General features: G+C 38.5%; 1 protein-coding gene across 4 annotated transcripts in view; it reads left to right on the top strand.

Moving 5' to 3' along the window:
• DYM (dymeclin) overlaps window positions 1–26,518 on the top strand; it is a 297,267-nt gene that overhangs the window by 172,601 nt on the left and 98,148 nt on the right. The window lies entirely within an intron of this gene.

Genomic DNA, 26,518 nt, shown 5'->3' with positions numbered 1-26,518 from the left:
GCTTGTCAAGTACAGACAGTGTGCCAAAAATGAGTAAATAATTGCATGTCTGTACACTTTGTAAAGGACTGGGTTAACAAGAGATACACCTTATTCTTAAACCACTGCTCTTTAGGATTTAATTCTCTCTGAGCCCCTTCTCTTTTGGAAATGGTTGGTTGTAAAAGTATGAACAGGTAACCAGGATGAATGCATTCTGCCATTATCTTTTCCCTGCTTGACACTCACTCTCTTTTCATACCCTTGGCAGTGATAATGAGTGTTCAGAATTTTAATTGAAGCTATTTTCCCATTATGTATCACAGACATTGTCTTAAATACCTGCTCTCTTCATTTCTCAAATCATAGATATGGAGTCTGAGTTTTCCAAGCATTTGCAAATGTTGGCCTCTGAAATCATAGATCCTAGCATGGTGTGAGATATGCTACCTTGATGCTCAAAAACTTGGTCTGGTTTTTAGTGTGATGCTTTGTTTTCCACTTCAGAGCTTTTTCCTATGTTCCTGGTTTCTGATTTTATTCTACTGCTGTTTCCACAGACCAAAGCGAGATGTGTTCCTCTGGTTATATTTGGGCCAGGAAGAGGTTATCTTGGTAGTCCCATTACAGCCGGCTGTTATCACCACTCAGTAATCTTGTAGTCATCTGGCATAACTGCATGTGCATTTCTGTGTGGCTTGGTTTTTGTCAAAATGCTCTGAGTTTATGGACATCTACTGTTCAAAAGTTGAACTCATGGTTCAAAGTAAGCTCAGCTGGATTATTTTGATTTAATTGGGTTATGAAATGGCTAATCATGTGGTCTGCTGGCTTATCAGAAGAGGTGGCAGCCATCAGTAGAGAAGCAGCAACCTCAGTACCTTTGCACACGTCTCACCTCAACCTTACAACTTGGAAATGTAAAAGGAGTCTTTATGTGCTGTGAGGCTCCTCCCTACACCAGCCTTTTCCAGCCTTCTCGCATGCGGTTTTCACCATCTGTAATGGTATCTTTGAGGCAGATTGACTCCCTGATGTTAAGATCCAAGGATGGACGTACAACACCCAGATATTCTCTTGCATTCCATGTATGCAACGTTTCAACAATCTGCTGTGACGTTTGGGTGCCTTATTCGTCATCTCTCTAGACATGCATAGTTACAATTAGACTTTAACATTGCTGCCTGATTTTAGTTGTGAAATAATTGTGCTGATACTCTTATTGAAGGCAGACAGGCTTCTGTTGTTGCTTAACACTGATGCATGCAGAAAGGAGGCAATAGGGGTGAATAGCAGAAAACAGGGAAAAAAAATTCTATCACATTGAAATTGTCTGTCAAATTATCTATCTTGTATTATGTGAAGGACTAACAAAGCCACACTTGAAATGTGCCAAATAGAAAGAGAGACCTTGGAGCAAACACATAGTACTGGCATATTCAAGACTCTTAGTTCTTCCAAAAATGTAAGCTCTTAGTAGCTACTGTTGGTTGGTTTCTGTATGGCTTTTAGCAGAGAGACTTTGCATGGGATCTGAGCTGGGCAGTATTACAAATAATAACCAAACAATATCTAACCAACTGTAGTGTGGTAGGATAGCAGTCTGAGAAGGATGCTGGTTATACCAGCCATTGGGTGCCAGCAGGGTTGGAGCTGTATTTTTATAGTTGGATATAATGTAAGGGTAGGTACAGAAAATGGACATACTCATCAACTGAAAAAGCAAACCAAAAAGGCAATATGATATATATTATATCATATATAATATGATATTCTTACATAGCCCAAAGATATTCCACGCTGCTATTTTTAAGCTTCTGCCTTGTTGTAGCCAGATGCTCCATATTAGTATAGTGTAGAAATTGTAACGAAGGAGGTGAATTTAAATTTAAAACAGAACCAGAAAAACGAGAGGATGGTTAGGAAATATGTTTGATTTCCCCCCACACACAGTTTTTATGTGTAATGTTGACTTAAGATCTTATTTTGCAGGTAGAAAACTGTACATCTGGACAATAGGCAAAAATGGCCACCAAGACTGGGATTTAATTTGTCACTATGATCATGATTGCTTATAAATCAAAAGACCCTAATATAAAAATGTATTAAAATCTGTTGTAAAATGTCCTGTGGGGCCAGGACATGGGCAGGCTGGTGGGAAGAGTCAGTTCCAGGGGCAGCCTGTCTCCCATAAGACTTTACTGCTAGTCTGGTAACATTTTCTTCTCAGGAGCTTTACAACCTTGGGTTCCCTGGCAGGCTTAAGCACCATAAAGGAAGTATTTTAACCTGATTTCCTCTCAAAATACACAGATTTGTTATAAAGTTTCAGTTACCAAGAAAAGCAATAGGAATAAATACTTATGAACACGCATATTTCATAAGAGATTGATGTTTTGAGGCATACGTTGTCCTTCCTTTTCCTACCTTATGAAGTCTGTTAGCCACTATTAAATTTAGCCAGCACTGATGGACTCAGCTTGCTCCACGATGCCAAAGCAGAATATTTATATTTAAATTCCTGTTCTGGTTCTACCATCAGAGTGCAAGCATCTCTGAGAGAATAAACCACAGTATCTGTAATGAAAAACTGTTTTCTGTGAAGGAAAAGCCTAAAAAGAAGATGGTACTTTATATTACATAAAGTATTTTAGGGTATAGGTTTTTAAATTAAGTAGCTGTGAAACACTTAAAATCTGCTTAGCAATGCAACTGAATAGACCGTCATCATTTAAGCCTCACCAGATGCTCTAATGATTCCTTCCTTAATGTGAGAAGTAATTCCATTTCCATGCAGGATTTTTTTCTAATCCTATTATGAGCAGAGACTGCCAATTGTTTTAAATTCTGAAGACTATTTTCTATGTAAGAATTAGCTGAGAATATTCAATATAGTGTACTTAAGAGCTCAGTAAAATACAACTTCATAATGTTGGGTAATTTGTATCACGTTCCAGCGAGCATGAAAATTGACAGATTTGTATAAATATCACAAGCAGCTGCTGGAAGTAAAAATAGATATAATAGATCTTTTATAATAAGATCCAGGGCAGTATTCATTTAGTGTTGGATGTCCTCTATTGTAGACTGCCCTGACTTTGAGATCCTTCCCTTCTCTATCCGCTGTTACCACTGGTTTGTTTTTAGTTACACAGAGCTATTTTATCAGCATAGTGCCAAGGGTGATATTGCACTGCACTGTGTGTGTCTCATATTTGTGGAGTGCTGATATTTGTAGCATCTTTAAATTATATTGGTAGACTATTATAAAAAAATAAAGTAAAATGTGTGTTGATGTCATTATTGTCACAAATGACTACCAGAGGTGGCTGTATAGTCTCTAAGTGACAAAGCACAACCAGGTGGAGTGTTACATACCTGCCATGAGGATTTTCCTTTGCTTGGTTTCTATTCTACAAGTCCAATTACCAAAAAGTAAAGCCATGCACCTAACTGGCATATTACTTCAGGTATTTGATTTGTCACTTAAAACTGCAAGTCAGTTAGCATTAATTCCTTTAACCTATTTGGAAACAGCTTTCATGATATTCAGCTTTTCTACAGCTAGCCTGCCTGCTCTAGTATGTGTGACACTTGGAAATGAAGAGGAGAGTCTTTCCCTGAACAGCTGTATTCTGACATCTCATCGCCATGTCATTCTAATAAAATTAGTGACAAGAAGACAACTGATTACTTAAGGCAAATGCTTTTCCTATAGCTTCACATATTGGAATGTTTGCTGTTTTCTAAGCAGGCATATAACACTAGAGGTTGCTATATACCTCACTAATTAGACATGCACATTTAATGTTAAATGACTTTATGGGGCTAGAAACACTATCCAGTTTTCCTTTTTTTTTTTTTTTTCCTACACTATCACCACAGCTGTTCACGTGCAGGGCTGTGTGAACCACTAACCACTTTACTGGTTGCACTTCTCCCTGTTAGATGACTTAAGGAACTTCAGTATCAAAAGATGGCACATAATTATATCAATGACATATTTTGTTGATTTCTTTGGCTATCGTAGAGAGTTTAGTGGGATTCAGGGAACAATATGAAGAAGGTGGTTTCTGTCATCCTTCTGATGCTCATAGGAATCAAGTGGAATTAGGAAAAAAGGTGTGCTTAAAAGGGATACAGATCAGAGACTTTGACTTGTGCATGCATAGGGTGCAGTGTGTTGTACTTGAGTGTCATTGTAGCCCTGCCTATACCTGTTACGAGAGCAAAGCGTGAGATGTAGAGCTGGCCGTACTGATTCTGTTGCTGTCTGGAAGAAGCAGAGACAGTGACCCTACTTCTCACTGGTCAGCCAGCATTGAAGCTGATGATGATGAGTGCTGTAGGATATCCTGGAGCATGATGCTGGGCACTGGAGTAGCTCAATGTTGGGTTTTTCTTTTTTTTTTTTTTTTAAATACAGTTGTAAGTAGTGTGCTTAAATATCCATGCTTGTAAAGGATGACTGCATCGCTGTGGTTCCCCAAGTCTGCCTTCTCTCATCTGAGAGGAGGCTGAAGCGCTTCTTTCCCTTTGCACTCTTCAACAAAGTCTTCATCATTTTGTAGAGTCGATTATGTTTCATAAGCTACCAAGAAAAATTCCCTTCCATTCTTATATGTGCTGCTGTATTTGAGAAGTTTCACCTCCCCAGCCAAACCATTTGTTTTATGGTTTCCTATGTTAGCAATTTAATTTTTCTGCTATGGTTTCTTCTTATAGGAGTCTGGGATTTTCTTGAGTGAAAATATTTATGACAGTTCTTTAAGAATAAGAGTACATGATGTTGCTTTAAACTGCACTTTTTATCCTCAGTTTAAGATTATGCTGGATTAAAAATTGTCTTTAAGTTGTAATGTGTGAGTTTCTGTAGAAAGGTTGTGTTGCTACTGCAATTTATTTAGTAATAATTAAGTACTTACCAGCTTCAAGTGGCTTTGATCAGCAAATTTCATGCTGGATGAGGAAAAAAGCTTACTGTAGTTAAAGCTACAGAGAGTGAAAAATATGTATGGCGTGAGGAGAAAATGCATTTCTCATAACTGGTCCTTTAACTTGACTTTTTCCTAAGGAAGTATCTGAATTTTGCTAATAGATACATATAGCTGTGTATTTTATATTCCTGCATGTGAAACCATGCAGCTAGTTTTTTAAAATATGGAGTAATGTGCATCCAGAGTCTAATGATTTCAAGTTTATCAGCTCTTTTTTCCATGATGACCCTAATTGCTCTAAGTAAAATTGTCAGAGGTACTGTAAAACTTTTGTAATTAAAACAGTAACTCCAGGTTAAAAAGTGAATTATAAAAACATTTGCTGTGAAATTTTTTTCTATTTTCGCACACAATTTGTAATCATTTAAATGCGTGCCTTGCTCTTGGGTACTGGTATAAATCTTGAGTGCTTGAGTTTGCAGAAATGAAAACTAGTTTGTCTGCAGAACAGAGTTCACTGCTTATCCAAGAATGGGTTTTGCTTATTATATAAATATCTGTTGGGTTTGTGAATTTGAATTTTGGTTAGTTCACAGTGTCCCTTAATAAAGTGGTTAAATTTTTCTTGCAATATTTTCCTTTTTCAGTCATCTTTATAGAATTGCACATCTTTGTAATATCCCCGTGTTATTTGATGGAGCGCGTGACATTATTTTTCCTGCCTACCTTTTTATAGGCTGTAAGTAATCAGAGTAATTGTTATTATTGTCCATTTTCATATTGTATTGTCCTTAAAAGAAGTAAGCGTATTACTTCACTCTGCTTTCCCCTAGATTGTCAGTTGTTGCTTTTCTAAATTAGGGATAAGGAGGAAACTAATCAAATTTTTCACATGTCGCTGTGTTTGGCAGAATGATGATGACTCTGTAACGCATGTGTTAATTACATCTGCTACCATGGCCTTTTTTCTCTGGCCTATGAGTATTTATTGAAAATATTTTTTATTTATTTATATATATATATATATATATATAGGTGAAGTGTTTTTAAACCTAAACTTTCTTCAACAAGGATCTCTGTGTATAGAGCAGAAGACATTTTGAGTTTGCCAGGTATTTGCTTATTCAAATAGTCCAGTATGTGTGTTCAGCAAAGAAGAAAAAGGTTTATGCAGCAGCAAGACATGTGTGATCTGACCTGCTTATTAGGGGACACACTCAACTGAAAAATTTGAAATTGTTAGTATGTGAATGTGATTAAATGAGAATTTACCAATTGCTTAATAAAATTTTTTAACAGTGCCAATAATGAGATGTAATTGCTGGCTTGAAACTCATTAGTCTGCTCACATAGGAAGAGAAACAAATTTTTCTCCCACATGGCTTTATACTCTGTGAGCATTCTGGTTTTCCTGCCTTTTTTTTCTTTGATGTCCACAGTGCTTTCGGGAAACTCTTTAACATAAAGCTTCCTCTTTCATTGGAGAATAGTGATGGGACAGTTGGTGCAGAAAACTAGTGAAACTGAGTTACCCAAATCAAAGGCACTTCTTAAGGAGAAAAACTTGGGGGGGGGGGGAAAGCCAGGTTGCTGTATGAATGCTTCAAAGCTGTTTGGTTTCTAGTTCTCATTTGTTTTTAATTCTTATTTGAAAACTTAAGTATAGGAACAGAAGAGTTGCTTCTCATACAGGAATTGTGATTTTTAAATGATAAAATTTTAGCATAGTAAGCATTTCAAACTTTAAATGAGATGTGTGGATTGAGCAAAAGAAATTAGGTCAATAGGGTATGCAATACTTCTGTTAAACTCATCTTTCTGGCTTCTTTCTTACAGCAGGGGAATGAATGGTGTTAAATTAGAGCCATTTTTCAGATAGGAAATTTCCTAAAATTGTTCCGAATTTAGGGGTGGAACCCTTTGACCCCCTGAAACCTTATTTTGGAAGAGTCTTATTTCGGAAATGTCAGCTTTCAGTTTTCAGTAATCAAAAAGCAACCTAATACTAGTAAGATGTCAGTGGTAGATTTATAGCATAATAGCCAACCTATACCTTTGTTAACACATAATATGAAAACTAGTTCCTGCTTCCTTTATTATTTCTCTGTTGGTATTGTTGTAACAAGGGATTTCTGTTGCCTAGAGCTGCGTGGCTCTGAGGATGCTTTGAAACATGCAGGTTTGCGTCATATCATGTACACTGGGAGCCTGGCCTTCCGTAGCAGATTCTTAATGCCACTGTAAGAACGATCAATAGACAAGTCTTTTATATTCTGCGTTCAAATCTTGATTGGACCATTAAATTAAATCTCAGTTTACTGATCTCTCAATCATAATAGAGGAGTTTCCATAATAGCAAACCCTAGAGAAAAGAGGCTGCTTCTGCTCTCACACCAGTGTACATCAAGAGACTTCACAAGTCAAATTATACAATAATAAAAGATCAAGCTCTGAAAGGGGTTCTTGGAATTAATGTCCTGTGGCCAGAGCTGTTAAATACTGAACTCTCTGAGCTTGCCTCTTCCTTTTTTATAATGAAAATAAAAAAGGATTTGAGGGTAATGAACAGTTTTACTAAAAAATATATAGTGAAATACATAGTGATATGTAAACTCTGCAGATATTGGGAGGGACATAGTCACAAATCCCTGGTTTCTGTTAGTGAAATGTAAATATCTCCGGTCTGAGCTGTTCAAGAATAATAGGTAATTTTTTCTCCTCTTTTGCATCACACGTGGATTGTAGTTGTGCTAGAAGGAAATTACCTTAATGAAAGTTATTGCAACAGTATGACTATTTTCTAAGTTTTCTAAACGAGAGGGGTTTTTTTTATGTCAGGCTTATGTTGGATTTCATTGGTGGTGCTCATGGTGCCATGAGTGTGCAGGATGCTCTGCAGCCCTGGTCACTAATTCGGTACTTTGGGAGGACCTGTCGGTACAAACAGTGGCTTTCTGTAATTCCTGTCCCTGAATATTTTCATGCAGATATCGTGTCACTGAAATAAACAGGGAAGAAGCATCTTTCTGTGGATTCGACTTTGGGTGATTTATCTGCAACTCAACCAGCTTGTTTGATTTTCTGTGTTTGCTTTAAAGCAGTAGAAAATGACCTGTTCATCCCAGCGAACTTTCATTGCCATATAATGCTCTGCCTGATGAATTTGTTACTTTGAAATATTTGTGTTGATTTTTTTTCCTGTGTCCTTCGCTTTGGTAGCATTTACCATGTGCTGTATGCCTTAGAGTTTAGCAATAAATTCTCTTCAGCATGGAAGGCTACAGAATTAACTGGTTGCCATTGCCTCAAAAATAAGAATTAAAAACCTCAGACATTTTGCTTTTAATGCTTCTTAACTTTGAAATAGTTTTGTAGCATTTTAGTTTAGAGGAGAAAACATTTGTTATCTAACCTGGATATTAAAATGATATTCTATTTATGAGAAACTGCTTTATAATGAGATTCCCCCCCCCCCCATGCAGTGCAGTATGTTACAAAAATGATAATCCCATTTTTATTAGATGTTCCAAGTAGAGTGAAAATTAATGGCTTCTCAGAAAAGGGCCTTCATGATATTTTCATGTTCAGGCCGTGTTTGAAAGAGGACACTGTGGGAATGGAAGATCAAACAGCTCTAACCCACTGAGTCTGAATTTTGGTTTTAATCTGTGGACTGTCAGGAGTAGAAGTTGTGTGCACAGCAGGATATCTGGTGAGATTTTTGTGTCAACTGGTCAACCTTGGGTAGCTTTGGCTTGCTCTTTCACAAGCTGTTCACAGGCACAGACACACTGGTCTATTTGCAGATGCTTTTTATGCTCTTCATCCTCCACTGTGTCACTTACACATCTTACACATACGGAGGTTCCTGAATCTGTGGAGTGGCTTTTGTTGGGAGACAGAAGCAATTTATAAAGATCTCAACAGCGTTAAATAAAAGAAACATATGCTGGCCTTATTAGCAGCTTGTTGACCTAGATTAGCTGTGGGGAAGCTTATAAGCTGATCAGCCATTCCAAAATTGGGAGGTGTCATTGCAATTAGTAGGAAAGGGTGTGACAAAAGGGGAGACAACAGTTGTTCAGATGAGGGAAAAGAGAATATTAGTAGAAAATGTCCTCTTGCTAGTATGACTTAGCAAAGTAAATGTAGTTAAGTTAACTTTTAAAAGGAATGAAGCATCCTTTGTTACTGTGCATTGAGTGTAGTTGTGGTCAAACGTATTTAAATGCTGTTTTAGCTGTACCAACAGAAAGAGGAGTAATCCATGTGGGCTCGCCTGTTTTTGCCTGTGTGTAACATATGGAGTTGAGGTTTTAGGCTGATATCAGCTGTTTCCAACATGGAAATATCATTGAACTTGGTTTAAGCCTGGTTGAACCTGCTGGGGATTCTGAGCAGGCACCTGATGGGACAATAATACCCTCATCCCCCATTTGGTGTGAGCAGTTGAATGCCCTGCATGCCAATAGAAGTGTTTGGAGCCCAGGACCCCTGAGCTCACGGGTTATGGAGATTTCCCAGATGGACAGACTCACAGCTTTATTTTGAGATAGATTGGATCAGTGAGAACCACGGAGGGGTCTCGGGCAAACTGTTGCTTTGCTCTGTCTCAGGGTCTTCTCACATGAAGCAGAGTGGTTGCACTATGTTATCCTCTGCTCCGCATAAGTTGATTGCTGATCTGGCTTAAAAAGGTTTTTAATATCTAAATACGTACCACTCTAAAAGCTCAACTTTGGACAAGGTAGTTTGCTCTTCCCTTGACCACTTTTCGTGTCTCTGCTGACTTGTAAGACATAGCCATCGTGGTAATTCTGTCATTTTGTGGGAGGAAGTCATTACAACATCTCATTAGTCTTCTGCCATTGAAGAAATTGTGTGGTACTTCAGTGTCTTACAAGCTGCAAGTCAGCGCTTGGCAGAATGTGTGATTAAATTAACATGATGCAAATGAGCACAGTATCTTGGCCGTAGAACTGAAGCTTACTGAAGTCTTGATGCCTGTTTCAGGGAATCTAGAGCATCACACAGATTCTTGCACGCAACGGAGAGCTGCAGTTTGGAGGTAGATGGTCCCCTTGTCCATCTTTAATTATCATGTCCCCATCTTTAATTATCATGAGTGGCCCATTCATAGTTATTGTACCACATAAGCTCTTTGGAAACAGTATAGTTTGATAATAGTCTTCAAATTGGGGAATTAAACTTTTCTTTTTTTGGTGGAACCTTCCAGCTTTTAAAACTGTTGATCCTGCAAATCTGTTATGATGGAGAGGAAGAAATATTTGAGGAAACCTTTACAGAAATAATTATTTTTGCAATAGTGTTGTTTTACAAATGAATTTGCAGAGTAGACTGAGGTTCTGAGTTGTGTCATTTAAGTTTTCTGCATGTTTAACAGTGAAAGGAAGCAAAAATGAGAAAGCTAGCAGCATTATTCCAGTCCCGCTACTGCAATTTAGATTATTTTTTTTAGCTGGCCTGGAAAAAAAGATTAATGCTACTAAAATGCTTACTGGGTTGTATCCCAGTAATTATTTGGGATTTGGGTGTCTAATGTACAGTACTCTGAAGATGTGAGTCTTACAGTTTTTGCATTTTAAAAAGTCTGTTTTATAGCAATAAATTGTCCTGCATAAGATTTTCTGAGATTTAAAAAAACAAGGGAATTCTAATAGTCTTTTAGCAACTATTATTTGCTATTCTAGTAGAATCCTAGAAACTGCAGTCTTGTGTTCTCAGTTTGTTTTGAATGGAACATATTTATAGGACAGTGTTCCTTAACAAAAATAGAGGTGACTCAAGATAATGACTTGCTTGAACCTGTCTTTTCAGTTGCAGGGTATTTGGCTCATTAGCTGCTTTATTCAGATACAACATGTACTCTTTCCTTTTTAGAAATTTTTTCTTTGGGAAAAACTGTGGACTATGATCTAAAGAAATGAATGAGTAATGAACTTACAAGGATTTATCTGACAAACTAAAACAGTATTATGGCTGTAAGTAAGCATTAGTATGAAACAAAAATATAGCATTGATTGTAAATATTTTTCTCCCCCTCCCCCCCCCCCCCCTTGTCAGGGTGCTGTTTATTTCACATTTTAACTGATGTCATTATATATGTCTAACATTTTTCCAGCTTTGCAGTTCAGTGAACTAATTTCTCTCTCCAAGTGTGTGAAGCCAGGAGGGAAGTAGAGCAGTTACTAGTAACACCAAACTGAACTGTGTCGGTGCCTTCCAAATTGCTCCTGAAAACCTTCCTTTCCACCACACATGGAAATTTTGAGTTCATTCAGACCCCACACTTAAGTGAGGATTTTCAAACAGGCTTTCTAACTGATTTTAGGAATACAAGATAACAGTTTATGAAATTTCTGAGTCTCTTAAGTACTCAAGCCAAGGTATTTCCCACCGCCATATACTTTCACCATAGTTTGCATGGCTCACTGTCCTGGTTTCAGCTGAGACAGAGTTAATTTTCTTCGTAGTGGCTGGTATGGGGCTATGTTTTGGATTTGTGCTGAAGACAGTGTTGATAATACAGAGATGTTTTAGTTGTTGCTGCACTAGTCAAGGACTTTTCAGCTTCCCGTGCTCTGCCAGGTGCAGAAGAAGCTGGGAGGGGGCACAGCCAGGACAGTTGATCCAAACTGACCAAAGGGCTATTCCATACCACATGACGTCATGCTCAGTATATAAAGCTGGGGAAGAAGAAGGAAGGGGGGACATTTGGAGTGATGGCGTTTGTCTTCCCAAGTAACCGTTACGTGTGATGGAGCCCTGCTTTCCTGGAGATGGCTGAACACCTGCCTGACCCTGGGAAGTAGTGAATGAATTCCTTGCTTTGCTTTGCTTGCGTGCGCGGCTTTTGCTTTACCTATTAAACTGTTTTTATCTCAACCCTCGAGTTTTCTTACTTTTGTTCTTCCAATTCTCTCCCCCATCCCACCGAGGGGGAGTGAGCAAGCGGCTGCGTGGTGCTTAGTTGCCGGCTGGGGCTAAACCACGACACTCACAAAGAGAATATTGCACTTTGAAACATCTGACACTTTTAAATGAAGGGTGAAGCTATAGGTACAGAAAAGAAAGAATCAAGATTTAACAACTTTAATGTGCATCAGGTCTTTATAATTGTTGAATGACTCAAACTTTTTAATGGTAACGGCCTTCAGCACATTTAGGAAAGAACGGGCTTTTAGGTAAAGTAAATACACTTAGTTCTGCAATGAATAAATAAATTTGCTGTGAAGTTGTGTAGAGACATGTTTCTGTAACTTGTTAATTGTGCTCTTGGGTCCACAAGTAGGTCTTTCTCCAAATACCACAATTTACATGGGCTCCGATGGGATGAATCCTGCTGTGGAACAGGGCGAGGGCTCAGACAAGTGCTGCCGACTCCTCACGGTGCCCTCTCTCACGGTGCTCTAGCCATTGTCTCCTGATGGAGGATTTTCAGGTTCATGCAGACTGAGATGCAAATGTCTGCGATAATGCGGGTGTCATAGGCATCTCCTGTAATCCCGTGCAGAGCCTGTGAATTATCACAAGTGTCTAGCCAAAGGATAAAAGCGCAGGAGGTTTCAAAAGCAACATTCCTATAGTAGGATCTCTTAAGCTGCCAGGGATATGTGCCTTCCAAGTAACTGGTACATGTGGGTGATTAAAGCCTTCACTCTGTCTGAAATATCAGTACTGAATAGACACTTCCTCTGAGCTTTTTCATATCTTTTTTTCTTATGTGGGTCATCAGTTGCTTGTGTCTGCTTCTAATACACAAGTCCTTTTGTTCTTTTTGATAGAACTTCATCTGTACAGAGGTAATTTGGCTTTTCTATAGAAGAATCTCATATATTTATCATTTGATTTTCAGTCTATCAAACATCTCCAGAACTTGTTTGGTTTTCATTTCCTTGCCCTCCTTCACTATAAATACTTTCATGCATAAAGATAATATTCCTCTCATAAGCCCGTCATGTACATTTGGCCAGTACTATGACAGAGTGCTGCTTCAGGGCATGGGAACTTATGTCTGTGACACATTATCACAAATAATCACTTCTTAAGTATTTAAATAATTTTCATTCTTCTCTGTTCTGTGTTGTTATGGCACCTTTAACCTTATAATGACCTCTCGCCCCCAGACTGCTGTTTTGCAATAACGTAATTTAAAATCCTGTCATCACTCTATGCTATAAGATATAAATTTAGCAATACTTGTCTCTGAAAAGTAGGCCTGCAAGAATGAAGTATTTTTAGAAAGCTAAGAGAAGTCACCCTATTACTTAGATTAGGAAGTTAGGTGGGGATCAAGGAGGAAGGAAAGTACCAGTAGTGAAAAAGGATCAAGTCAGGGATTATTTGAGAACTGACACATACATGTCCATGGGACCTGGTGAAACGCATCTGAGTGCGCTGTGAGAGTTGACTCATGCCATTGCAAGACCACTGTCTGTTGGATCACATCTGGAGAACTGCATCCAGGTTTTGGGCCCCTGGACATAGGAAAGGTGTTGCTAAACTGGAGCAAGGCCAGTGGAGGGCTGCCATGATGCTTGGGGGCTGGAGGACTTGGTGTAGGAAGATGGGCTGAAGGAACTGAGCTTGTTTAGCCTGGAGAAGAGAAGGCTTTGGGGCAAGGCTACAGCAGGAGTTTCAGAGAAAGGGTTAGCAGCATTCCCACACATAAGAGGAGGTTACCGAGAAGATGGAGCTAGGCTCTTTATAGAAGTGTGTGGCAGGAAATGAGAGAGAATGGTCATGAACTGAAGTCAGGAGGTTCCAGCCTGATGGAAGAAGACAATTTTTCATGGTCAGGGAAGCATTGGCACAGCAGTCCAGAGAAGTTGTAGAGTCTGTGTCCCTGGAGGCTTTCAAGACCCAACTGGACAAAACCCTGGTCTGGTCTGGATTCAGTGTTAACCCTGCTTTGAGCAGGAGGTTGGGCTAGAGACCTCCTAAAGTCCCTTTCAAGCTTAATTATGACTCTAAGATAAGAATAATTAAAAAAAAAATATTGAAACTGGCTGAAAAAGGAGGAATTTTTTTTAAGTGTTCTAGTATGGTAGAGGCCAATGCGATCTCCTGCATCCCCAGTAGCGACTTTTATTGTGCTAGCTTAACTGTGCTAACACCACAGTGGCAGAAACCCACCCCAAACCACTTTTCTGTGGACATATGCATGTCAATCTCAGTCTTGGTACTAAAAACCAAATACATAGTATTCTTTCTGCTGTGGTTCATCAGTACCACAGTTCATGTCATCAGTGGCAGAGTACTAAACAGAAATAAAAACTTTTGCCCAAAATTCTAATTTTGGCTGATGTATATGATGTATTTTACTGTTGACAAGAAGGCAGATAGGCTTTTGATGGTTTGCCTTTCTGCTGTTTATAATGTATGAAAAAACATTAATAGGTGATATTTTAGGCAGAGAATAAATTAACCATTCTCATGGAATGGATGATCTAGTTAATTGTTGTCATCATCGATGTAGTATTTGAGTATAGAATGTATTTTCGTTGGGTTTGTCTTTGGGAACATAAGAGTAATGACTAATAGGACTTCCTAGAACATAAGTTGTCTAACATGAACAGTAGTAAAATCTTCCTAGCACGTCACAACATTCTCCCCACTTGTATACAGGTAGTTGGGGGTGCTGACTAATATGTGCTAGTTTAATTAGCTTATACTTTCATTGTTTGTTTGTTTTTTAAAAAGGCTTTTGTATTGGCTTTCCCATAGTCATGTTGTAGCGTAACTCCCTTTTGAAAGTATAGTGATTAAGTCTTCAAACTCAGCGAAAGATGTTATTTGCTGTGCATTTTTCAAATTCTGCCGCAGAAACAATATGACCTAAATATTTAATCAGGTTTAGCAGAATTGGCTTTTTTTATTGCTGAAGATTAATCTAGTTTCTCTGAGCTAATACGTGTGGCATGTATGTCTTCAAGACCTTACTTTTTCTCAATAACATTGAAGATTTATAGCCTTCATAAAATCTGTCATGCACCAAGAGGAAGATTATGAACTACAATTACTTAAACATTAGCACTGGGAATTTTTCTTTTGAATCCTGTATATGCTGTCTCAGACTAGGTTGTATTTATAGAGGGGTTAGTGAATACTGTTTTTATACCACTTTTCTATACCCTGCCCAATTTGCTTCATTTCTGCGTTGTTAAAAAGATGTTGGCCTGGTGCTGTTTATGTTTTTATCTTTGATATATTTATTTTAAAATTGCCGTTGACTTCAGTAGAGAAAATATCAACTTTCTGATTTAAATAAATAAGGATGTAAGTGGCTTTGCATGTTTTGCTTAGCACTGTTGTCTTGTTCAAGTCTGTCCTTAAAATTTTGGATTAAAAAATTAATGTGAGCATATCATGAATTTCAGCACTTCTTATGTTTTAACTCTTTTTTTTGCTAAGTGTTTAGTCTGTGGCTGTAGTCTTGTGTACACCTCTTGAATTACATGGAGTTTGAGTTAAAAATTGGAAGTGATGTGATCCCCTAAACCAAAACAATTGCAATGACCATTTAGGACATTGAATCTTCTTCAAACATGAGAAACAGCAGATTTGGAAGGATCTCTAGCAAAGTCTCGTTTGTTGATTTCAATTATCTGCGTGTTTCACACAAGGTCCTCAGAGGGCTTCCAGACGATCAGGGAGACTCAGTAAATCTGCAGGAAGCCACGGCATGCATTTGTGCCTCGACAGCCAAGAGGGCAAACTGCATCCTGGGGTGCATCAAACACAGCATAACCAGCCAGTCAAGAGAGGCGATTAGCATGTTTCAGCATTGGTGTGGCCTCACCTGGAGTACTGTGTGCAGTTCTGGGCCCCATAACTTAAGAGGGATGTGAAGGTACTTGAATGCGTCCAGAGGAGGGCAACAGAGCTGCTGAAAGGGCTGGAAGGCATGTCCTCTGAGGAGCAGCTGAGGACTTTGGGCTTGTATGGTTTGGAGAAAAGGAGGCTGAGGGGCGACCTCATTGCTCTCTACAGTTTCCTGAGGAGGGGAAGTGGAGAGGGAGGTGCTGATCTCTTCTTCTGGGATCCAGTGACAGGATGTGTGGGAATGGCTCAAAGCTGCGCCAGGGGAGGTTTAGACTGGACATTAGGAAGCATTTCTTTACCGAGAGGGTGGTCAAACACTGGAACAGGCTTCCTAGAGAGGTAGTCAATGCCCCGTGCCTGTCAGTGTTTAAGAGGCATTTGGACAGTGCCCTTAATACTATGCTTTAACTTTTGGTCAGCCCTGTAGTGGTCAGGCAGTTGGACTAGATGATCGTTGCAGGTCCCTTCCAACTGAAATAGTCTACTCTCTTCTATTTGCATGGGATGCGGCTCTGCCGTCACACAAGTGGCAGTTCATCTCACAGCTAACCTCCACCTCCCCAGTGGCTCTCGACATCCAACTCCCATTGATTTTAAAGTGTTTCTTTGATGCCCTTGTTTAACTGCTGTCATCAGAATACCTTTACTGATCGGGATTGTCCAGACTCTGTGGAAAGGAAACCTTTCTTTGCCTTCATCAAATCTGCACTAAATTACAAATAAATATAGATAGATTGGGTTAATTTTTATATGTATATAAAAATTATGTTTCCCCTACATGTGCCTGAGTGGCAGGCAGTGAAGAGTGTGTACAGGAAGGATCTCTGTCCTCTGTGAGGTCAGAGTGATGATGAGAGCATTCATTTTAACTACTGCTGGTTCAGACAAATCTAAAAAGCTCTCGGGAAGAGAGGACCAGAGCTCCAGGATTACAGGAGATTGGTATAAGTGGGTGGAGTATCCTCATGGCAGTCGAGTGTAGGCATTCACCTCTGAAGATTTATGAGAACAGACTGTCTTTGCAGTGTGGCAGTGGACAACTCCAGAAGTTTGGGGAGAGTTACAAGGAAGAACAATTTCCCCCTTGAGCAAATTTACTTTTTTTTTTTCTTTTTCTATAAGGGTGTTATAGCTGACGGATGTGTTTGGTTTGGGATTTTTTTTCCTGTGTTGGTGTTTTGGGGGGGTTGTTTTGTTTTGGGGGATTTGTTTTGGGTTGTTTTGTTTTGTTTTAATTTTCCTTTTTTTGTCTCATTTTCCCAGCCAGTACTGAAGCTTCCTCCCTGCCGTCTCATTTTATACCAGCCGCTGGGCAAGATTAGACAATGCTGGGATCAGGGAAGGAAACCCTGGATGCCAGAAGCTTAAGTAGAAGATATTCTCAAGTAGTAGGTAGTTTATAGGCCTCTTCACAGTTGACAGGTTCTCTATGCAGTCTTTTATAGTATCAAATTATTTTAGGTATATTTTTATTCCAAAATACGCATTATTCATGGTTAGCAAGTCAGCCTTTTCTCTGTTGGTTTTGGTGTTTCATTCAGTTTTGGTCTCTCTCTTTCAGTTCCCCACCCACTATGTGTAGTAGAGAAAGTGAAAAACAAGAAACCCACAAAAAAACACCCATGGGATTAAACCCTTGGAGACTTCTAAATGCCACTTTCTGACTTCAAAAGGATTGAATTTGGTGCTTTGACTTGATGCCTGCCAGTTTTGAGCATCTTCACTTATCTTAAAGATGTCACTGGATTTCCATATTCACATTCATTTCCATCCAGTTGTTATTCTGGAATCACAGGGAATCACAGCTGATCTGATGTGAGAGATGGATGACTACCAGACAGAAAGGATCCTGTCACTATAGTCTCCAAAATACTGATGCTAACCTCTGTTGGTTTGGATCTGGAAATTTTGAGGTCCTGTGGCTTTAATAGCTATGGCTATTAAAGACAAAGAATGTTGATAACTTAAAGTTTAATGGAGCATATGGAATTTTTTTTTTCTTTAATAGATTTAAATTTCTAGAGAATATAGCTATGGTAATATTTGTGTAGTGAGAAGGCATTAGAGGAGTTTTATTATTATCATTACCTCAAAAAAAAAAAAGAGTGAAAGTTTATTGTTATGTAAGAATATATTTTTTTTTTTTAGTTGGGATAACTCAAGTCCACCCTGATTTCCCAGACTTATGTAACCAGACACTCTACTTTTTAGCTATTAGAAGTTGACACTGTAATGTTTTGTTATCAGAATTCAAAATGTTGATCAGATGGCTTTTACTTTTTATAAGAGGGAATTATAATCTTCTTCTGGAGTGGGATTTTAGTACAGTATGAGCTACAGTTTTGTCCTCGGGGTACATGAATAATACGTGCACACACACCATCAATCAAATATAATGTTCTTTATTTTCTGCAATATTGCTTTTTCAAATTTTTCAGTACTATATTGTAGTTGAAGACTGCCTTTTGCTCTAAAGTAAAAGTAATATGCCCCATAAAACATACAGAAAACAAAAATTTCAGTAACATGTAACTGTAGATGTAGTGGCTGCTGGAAAACTGATTTCTGGTGGATCAAGTAAGTCTTATTTCAAACTCAATATCCACGATTAGTCAGTGAAAGTTGGATGTAAACTTTTCTTAATGTACATATTGTTGAGGGATCTAAGCCTTGATTTTATTCAGGTTTAGCTTAGATGATTTAATAATGGAGATGCTTAGTCTTTGATATGATGTAAGCTATGCTGGTCATAGAGGCTGTAATGCAAGTTAGAAAATGCAGGTTTATGGGATTGCGTTGCTCTTGGTATGGGTTTAAAATCACAACTTTCAGTAAACAAGTTCAACTTTGAAAATAGGAATGGCCTTGCCCTTATTACCTGAAATGATGAAAGGGAGGATTACAGAATTGCACTGCCCGTATTGTATAAATACCCAAGAGGACTGGTGACACTTGAAGGTTTTGTTTCCAAAGTGTGACACTTGAGCCAGCAACTCCACCAACACCCAGAGCTGGCTCTGAAAGCTATCTGCCCACAGAAGTGGTCCCTTCTGTGCTCAGTCCCATCTGTGCTGTGGCAGGATGAGGTGATGGCACCAAGGCTGGCAGCACTGCTAGCACTATCTCACCCTGTGTCTGTCTCAACAGGGCATGAAACCTCTGGGTGAAGTTTTTGGGAAATTTTTCCTCCTCCCATCGCATGCTGTGTTCTCATCCAGTTTGTCAGTTAAGCCTAAATGTGGTCATCATGCTTTGGGCATCAAGTCTTGTTCTTCCTGTCTATGGAGAGCATTGACAGGGGTCAAAGATAAGTGATAATAGAAGGTACTCTCACTTTCTTGACAAAAGTCTAACAAGATCGAATGGCTGGAATGAGACCTATACAGGCTTGAAATAAGGTATGATTTTCTAGTAACAAGGCTGGTAAAATATACTAAATGGGAATAGTGAACTCATGACCATTTTAATCTTCTAAGCAGCATCATTCTAAAAGATGCTGTTTAATCTGGTTTTGGAAAAAAAATTCTGTGGCCTCTGTGAGTAGCTGGAACGGCAGGCTTGTGTGTTGAGGGTTCCCCTCAGTATGAGATCCTGTAAATACCATTCTTTATCTTCTCTGTCCTCGGCCTGTGGAGTGAAGAGAATAGCCTGTGTTGCTCAAAACATGCTGTGGTCAAAAAAAAAAAAAAAGCCATGATGGCTTAAGAAATTGCCTCCTTGCAGCTGCTTCCTCTCCTGAAAACTAGTATATCTGCAAATGAAGTGCCAACAAGGATTGTGTGTTCCTCAACTTCCAGGGCAAAGGTAGGTGACTGACTTTAACCCAGTAGTGAATGCTATTTCAAGTCTTATGAGGAGCGGCTGAGGGAACTGGGGTTGTTTAGTCTGGAGAAAAGGAGGGTGAGAGGAGACCTTATTGCTCTCTACAACTACCTGAAAGGAGGTTGTAGAGAGGTGGGCGTTGGTCTCTTCTCCCAAGTAACAAGCCATAGGACAAGAGGAAATGGCCTCAAGTTGCACCAGGGGAGGTTTAGACTGGATATTAGGAAAAATTTCTTCATGGAAAGGGTTGTCAAGCATTGGAACAGGCTGCCCAGGGAAGTGGTTGAGTCACCATCCCTGGAGGTATTTAAAAGACATGTAGATGTGGTGCTTAGGGACATGGTTTAGTGGTGGACTTGGCAGTGTTAGGTTTACGGTTGGACTCGATGATCTTAAAGGTCTTTTCCAACCTAAACAATGCTATGATTTAAACTAAAGCAATGGGAGACATTGGTTTTGATAAAGTCTTAGGCTTAGAGCCCCACTGATTGCACCAAGGATCAGCTGTTGGTGGCACTCTTTTCTGTCCTGTTCTTTGCCCAAGGTACATGAATAATTTGTCTCCTAAAAGTGTTTTAGCCACACGTGTCCAATACAGGGATTATAGAGGGATACTAGCCTGTGAAATGCAGACAGTTGGGGTAGATAACCCATTGGCCAAGTTTCAACCTATGAAGCTATGAAACCATGGGGTTTTTTCTATTTGGTAAGGAGGTTGCAGCCTAGAGTTCAGGTGTTTGTTGATTCAGGCTGCAGTAGGGATAGCAAACAGTCTGGTAGAAGTATCTTGATGCTTATGAAGAGCTGTCTTATTTATCTCACAGTTTATTAGGCTGCTTAAGGTACTTTCTGGAGGACTTGCCACACTCTATACCCTGAGCAGAGTTCCCCTGTGAGCTGGGCTATCACATGTGTTTATTGTACACCATTATGCAGTGAAGTATTTTTAATGCAAAACCTATAATAGATGTTTGAGGTTATATGGTATATGTGCTTCATAGTTTACCAGTGATGCAGTTTGCTACTCTAATTAGTTTATTCTCCTTTCCATTACGAGTGGGAGGATATCCTGTGAATAGGCATAGGCAACGTCTCTTACTCAAGAGCATTCAGAGTTGGTTAGTATGAATACTAAATATTTTATTGATTGCTCTATAGTTATTTCATGGAAGTGACTGTAGTTTTTAATGAAAAAGCTTACCAGGTCTTAAGTGTGTAACTCAGTTATGATAAAGCACCATGTTTGAGGAACTAGAATTAATTACAGGAATACTCTACCACTGGAATCCCAGGCTGCGAGAGCAGTTCGCACTGATCAGTAATTGTGTGTGAATTTTTTCCCTTAAAGCGAGATGTCAATTTCCATGAAAATCAGTTAAATTTTGTGAATACTCTCAGGGGTTTTTATGGTAAACTTTGTAAACCAGGTTCAGACACATGTATTTATATTTTCAGGGCAAATTGAGAGAGGCAAAAAACTGTTCTTAATGTGTTATCACCCCCCCCCCCCCCTACCCCCCCCCCCCCCCCCAAAAAAAAAAAAGAAGGAGGGGGAAAAAAAAAAGCCCAATTTCTTGCACCTCTAACGTGTGAGACTTGGCAAGTTCCCTTTGCGGTAGTGACAGAACCAGTGTATGGGCACAGGCTAACAGATCTGTCTGTCTTTTGAAACTGTTGTTTTATGTCACACTGCTCCATTGCTTACTTGGCATCTTCTGTTGACTCTTGGCACAAAAACCAAGGACATTAAACCATGAATTAGTTTTCTTAAAGGAAAATACCTCTTTTTTCTGTTTTTTCTCCCTTTACCCTTGTCTTTCAGTTATGCCTGCCGCCACTTGCGGAGATATGTATATGTCTTGGACAAACTATATTTCCCCCACTCTCACTGCTCTACACTGCAGCATTGCTTCTCGACCCTCAGTGACAATGGAAAGGAACTCTTGTCTTTAACTTGTTCTCACATTCTCAGATCCTATACTTCCAGGTTATTAACCTCTGCTCTCCATTTACTGCATGCTGCATGCTCTGTGACTGATCTGTGCATGTTTTCAGTAAACTGATGAATAACATTAAATGGCTAAGGGGATGGTTTGTGTCTTTATGACATCCTTGATGTGTGTCCTAAAAAGTGTGGTAGAGATGGGAGTCTAATAATGGTTTGGGGTTTTTTGTTGTTTGGTTGGTTTTTGTTTTGGTTTTGTTTGGTTTTGGGTTTTTTTATTTATTTATTTAGAATACAACTTCTGGAATGAATGCGTGGCCTTTGGAAGTTTTAAATGCTTTTTATGTTAGAGTATTTTAATCCTTTTCCAAAGCTATGACATAAGAACGTAAGCTGTGATTCACAAAGCTTCCATACAGTTATGTAGTTTGTTTGGAATTAGTGCAGAGATATAAGTTGTCTTACATGTAAGTGTTTAATACTTCCCTGATGCCCATTATTTTGGTAACATTGTCTATATAAATTGCTTTTCAAGAATGGGAACGATAGAACTTTTCCCTCAAGTTCAGTAAATTGTCATGGCACTTAATGATAAATTAAGGAAGATCTGCCTTTTTTTATATGCCTGATCAGTTTTGATTATACAGAATAAGAATGGTGAGAACCCATCAGCCAAAAACGACAACATAAAATCCTTGTTCATGATGCAGAATTATAGATGCTCTATAGAAACTGTAAAATAGTGGGAATTTAAAGATAAATTCTACTTGCAATACCCAAATGTTTTCTCTAAGCTGTTTACTCCAAGTAAAAATTTGTTTTACTATTTCACTGTTGATGCTGCGGATAATTAAATATATTAACCAAGATGCTAGAAGCTTTAGGAAAATGAGGAAAAAATGCATGACAAAATTGATCAGAACATGGAAAGTATCCAGAGTGGAAATGCAGCTTCCCAGCTAAGCTGGCATACAATAGCAATAGACCACACAGTAAACATAAGTAAAACCAGCTTGATTGTCAAGGGACAAAAATATGGCATGCAAGCTGAAATAGCTCTTTTTGTACAAAAGAAATTTTATCATAGTACATAATGATGGAGAGTTACACTGAAGGATCTCAACAGGAGATGAAATCTCGCTGTCCCAGGGGCATTCTCCAGATTAATTTGGAACAGGGGTACGGTATTAAAGTAGGCAAACCCCTAAGATTCCAAAGGCATTATTTAAAATTGAATAATAATAATGAAGGCAGTCCACACCAAAATCTTGTTTAAGATGGAATGTTTTACATGTAAGAATGTTATCCTGAAAACATAAAAGAAGTGGCTTAATTATTCCAGCTTGTTTCAATGAAATTTTGGTAATTCTTTACAATGGCAACACTACAACATTAAGTTGGCAAAATCATCCTTGGGAGACTAAGTACTACTCCATGGATATTGCATCTTTCAGGTGGCTTTATGGATGAAAATAAGCACTGATAACACTATACACCTTTTCATATAACAAGCTTGTGAAGTTTTTAGAGCAAAAAGTTCATCTAGTAGGTCCTCATACTGAAACTGATGGAGAAATAGTTTACTGGTATTACTTTCTGAAATGGGAGTTATGTATCAGTTGAGATATATTAGAATATATCAGCCTGGGAGATTTTACAATCTCAGGTTTTCGTTAGAGGCTATCCTTTTATGAGATAGAAGGAAGATAGGGTATTTGAAATAGAAATTGCTGCTAGGAAAATATATAGGTAGCAGTTTTTAGTGGCTAATTCTCTGTTGTTGTTCTGGTAATATATGATTAGAAAAGTGAAACACCTTCTAGTGTGTGTGCTCAGGAAACTTGCCTGCATAAGTCTGTAAATAGCATCAAATACACTGGCATAAATGGAAGTGTCAGAAAAGGTGGGTTTTGTGTGAATCTGTGCATCCATCCTGCATTAAGTGCTGCACTATTTTATCCTATGAACAGCCTGCTTAGTAATTTATGCATTCCATCTCTTCTCTAAAGGCAGAGGATAATTAATTATGGCGATTTATAAATCACGACCCTCCCATCCAGGCCTCTTTGCAGGACTCCTGGTAAAGAATATAAGACTCACCCCGAGCAATGGCTGGTCTCTAACGCTGTCCTGATACCCCCAGATGATGTTGCCTCTCTTTAGATGTCCCATAGAATTAAAGTTTTTTATTGCTATTTTGGTACATTTTGTGTGCAAACATGAATATGGACATGAACAGTTGTACCTTTAATTTGGAGGTGGGGAGAGGGAATTAATAAAAGTAAAACAAAGGAGAAAAGATGAAGGTGGCTTTGGAATGATGGCACTGACTAAGTAGTAGTAGTTAATAACCACTGTTTTCCACCAAAGCACTTACAAAAGTGCATTTATGCTGCTGGCTGATCAATGCTGTTCACATTTTCAAGCTGCCATGTATTTGTGTAAGATACTGGTGGTGACCTGTCAAATCTATAGGTACACCGCATCCCACGCTTACTGAACAGCTAACACTGGTTAAAGTGGGGGAGAGGGGAAGGAAAATGGTATATATTCCCGTATCCCACAGGGAGTAAGCCCACAGCACCAGGTCTCCAGGCAGCTTTAATTGGGGTTTAGTGCCAGTGTTGCTTTCGGTGGCTTTTCTAAATTTTAAAACAGAGGAGACACAATACCTATTTTATTATGCTATGCATTAGCATAGCATAAATATTGAGCCTGGGATTGTAATCTGTTATTGCTACTGTCTAATAATTCTGTTGTGGCTGTGCTATTTATTGATTATTGCAGTAACCGTGCTTCGTGATGTGAAATATGTTCTCCCACTCTTACCATTATGGTTTCCTTTTGAATTGTATGTTCATCATGTGATATTTTTAATGCTCGTGTGTGTTCCCTTTTTGTTTTAAAGCTCTTTGGGTTGCAGTCAATCTCAGGAAAATTGTTTTTGAAAATGAAACTGGCTTAGTGCATCTACTGGCAAAAGGCAGCTAACAAGCAATGATTTGTTTTGGGATGCTGAACAAATTAAGGACAGTTTTATTTTCATAGCTAGCTTGACATTATGTGTGTGAAAGCAGGAAATACGGTTTTGCTGAGCCTCGTAAATTGAGTAAACATGTTCATGAAGTAGTAGAGCAAAAGGAAAAATTCTATGGATTCATTTGAATTAAGTTTTTTTGCCCAGAGAAAAAAAGACAAAGAAATATGATGTCAAATTCACGCAGTTTACCCATTTTACATATCTTTTATTACTTGATGCTAGGTTTGTTTAAACAGCAAAATGTATCTAATAAGATTTTAATACTCCCTTTCAGAAGTGTTCTGGCATGTTGTCCAAAGCCTGTAGAGGATAAGCTTTACAACCATACTCCTCCCGTGCCATCAGAATCGATGGAATTATGCAATTACATTAATTAAAGAATGTGCCATCTTTGTGGGATCAGGGCCTTGGAGGTTAGCTTTGAAAAATACTGCTAATTACCAGAAATGTTTCTGTTGCTGCAATGTGATGGTGAAGTTCTGCATAAAGCCAACTTGTATTCATTACCCTGTTGCCAGCTCCTTTTTTCCTTGGAGTGTGAGCTGTGCTGGGGCATTGGGGCTGGATCCCAGGAATGTATAGACAGTCCTTTGTCATTATATGGATTACTGGCCCGTCCTTCAGCACATACAGGAAAGGTGTCAGAGTGTCATCCTTGAAAACAGCTAAAACACTTGCAAGTCTGACATATTTTCTTTGGCTTTAGTCTGTGAAGGGAAGGTGGGGAGAAACATGAAGCAGATGTGTTTATTATTGAACCTTAAATTATTTTTGCATGGATTAATGCAATATGGAGAAGTACATCAATTAGTATTCTTTCAAATGGGTTTTGACAGGTGTGAATTCTTTTTCTCTGATTCTATAGATCATCTCAAGCATTTGTTTACATTCAGTTTTTAAGCAGTTAATATAAAAATCTCACCCTAAGTTAGTGCAAATAAAATAGTCAGTGCATCAGCCTTGCATGAGTACTAGCCGGATAACAGAAGATCTGAGTGTTCTTACCAAGAGCCCCTTCAGCCTCCTTAAAACTGGTCCTATTCTATTTTCCTGCTGTTTCCAGTTAAAGCACTCGTAGTTATTTATAACTTTTGAAAATAATTTATATCACTTCTGATATTTGCTGTGTGTGGTATTTTAAACATGAAGTACCAAATATTGATCCTTACTTCACTGGGAGCTTAACCCATGAGACCTGATATTGAAAGTTTTCCCTGTGTAAAGAGAATCAAAGCATTATTGAGAAATAATAACAGTTATATTTTAAACATCTAGTAGGTGGGACAACATATAAGCATAGCAATCAACAAGATGAGCAATATTATTTTGACTTTAATGATCATTTAAATGGGAAGGTCTCTATTTGGTATCACACCTTCGGTAAACACGGCTGTCTCTGCAAACAAGTCTCCCAAACAGAGTGAAGTCAGTGCAGGTAGGCTTCTGTCCAAAGTGGTGTGTGAAAAGAAAACTGTTGTTGTAAATTGGTGTAGCAGACGAAATTGGTTGAGAATGAGACAATTTCCAAAGGTGACAAAAATCTTACTTCTGCAGGAAAATTATGCATGAGTCTTATCTCATAAGGGGCCCTAGTCACAGGACCTATTGAAAACCTTTATTGGTAAATAACTCGATAAAACTCTGTGAAAAGGAAAATAATTTGTGATGTAGTAATTGGACCTTATTGAAAAGGCTTTTTAAGTCTTTATAAGTTTTGAACAACAGCTTGTTTTTTTCATGTTTTATGAATAAACCCACTTATGTCATAGGATTAGAAGTAGAATAATGAAAATGGCAGAGGCTGGACCCATCACAGGTGAGAAATAGCTTCACTTCATTTATCACTAAAGCAAACTATTTTTGGAATGGTAGATAACTTAGTTTAAAAATTTAAATTTTTTCTTTTTTCCCCAAAAAGAAAATATTTCTCCAATGAAAAGGTCTAAAAAT

Source organism: Mycteria americana (genome assembly GCF_035582795.1).
Source record: "Mycteria americana isolate JAX WOST 10 ecotype Jacksonville Zoo and Gardens chromosome Z unlocalized genomic scaffold, USCA_MyAme_1.0 Scaffold_18, whole genome shotgun sequence".
NCBI classification, from domain to species: domain Eukaryota; kingdom Metazoa; phylum Chordata; class Aves; order Ciconiiformes; family Ciconiidae; genus Mycteria; species Mycteria americana.
This window is presented reverse-complemented; position numbering and strand designations above follow the sequence as displayed.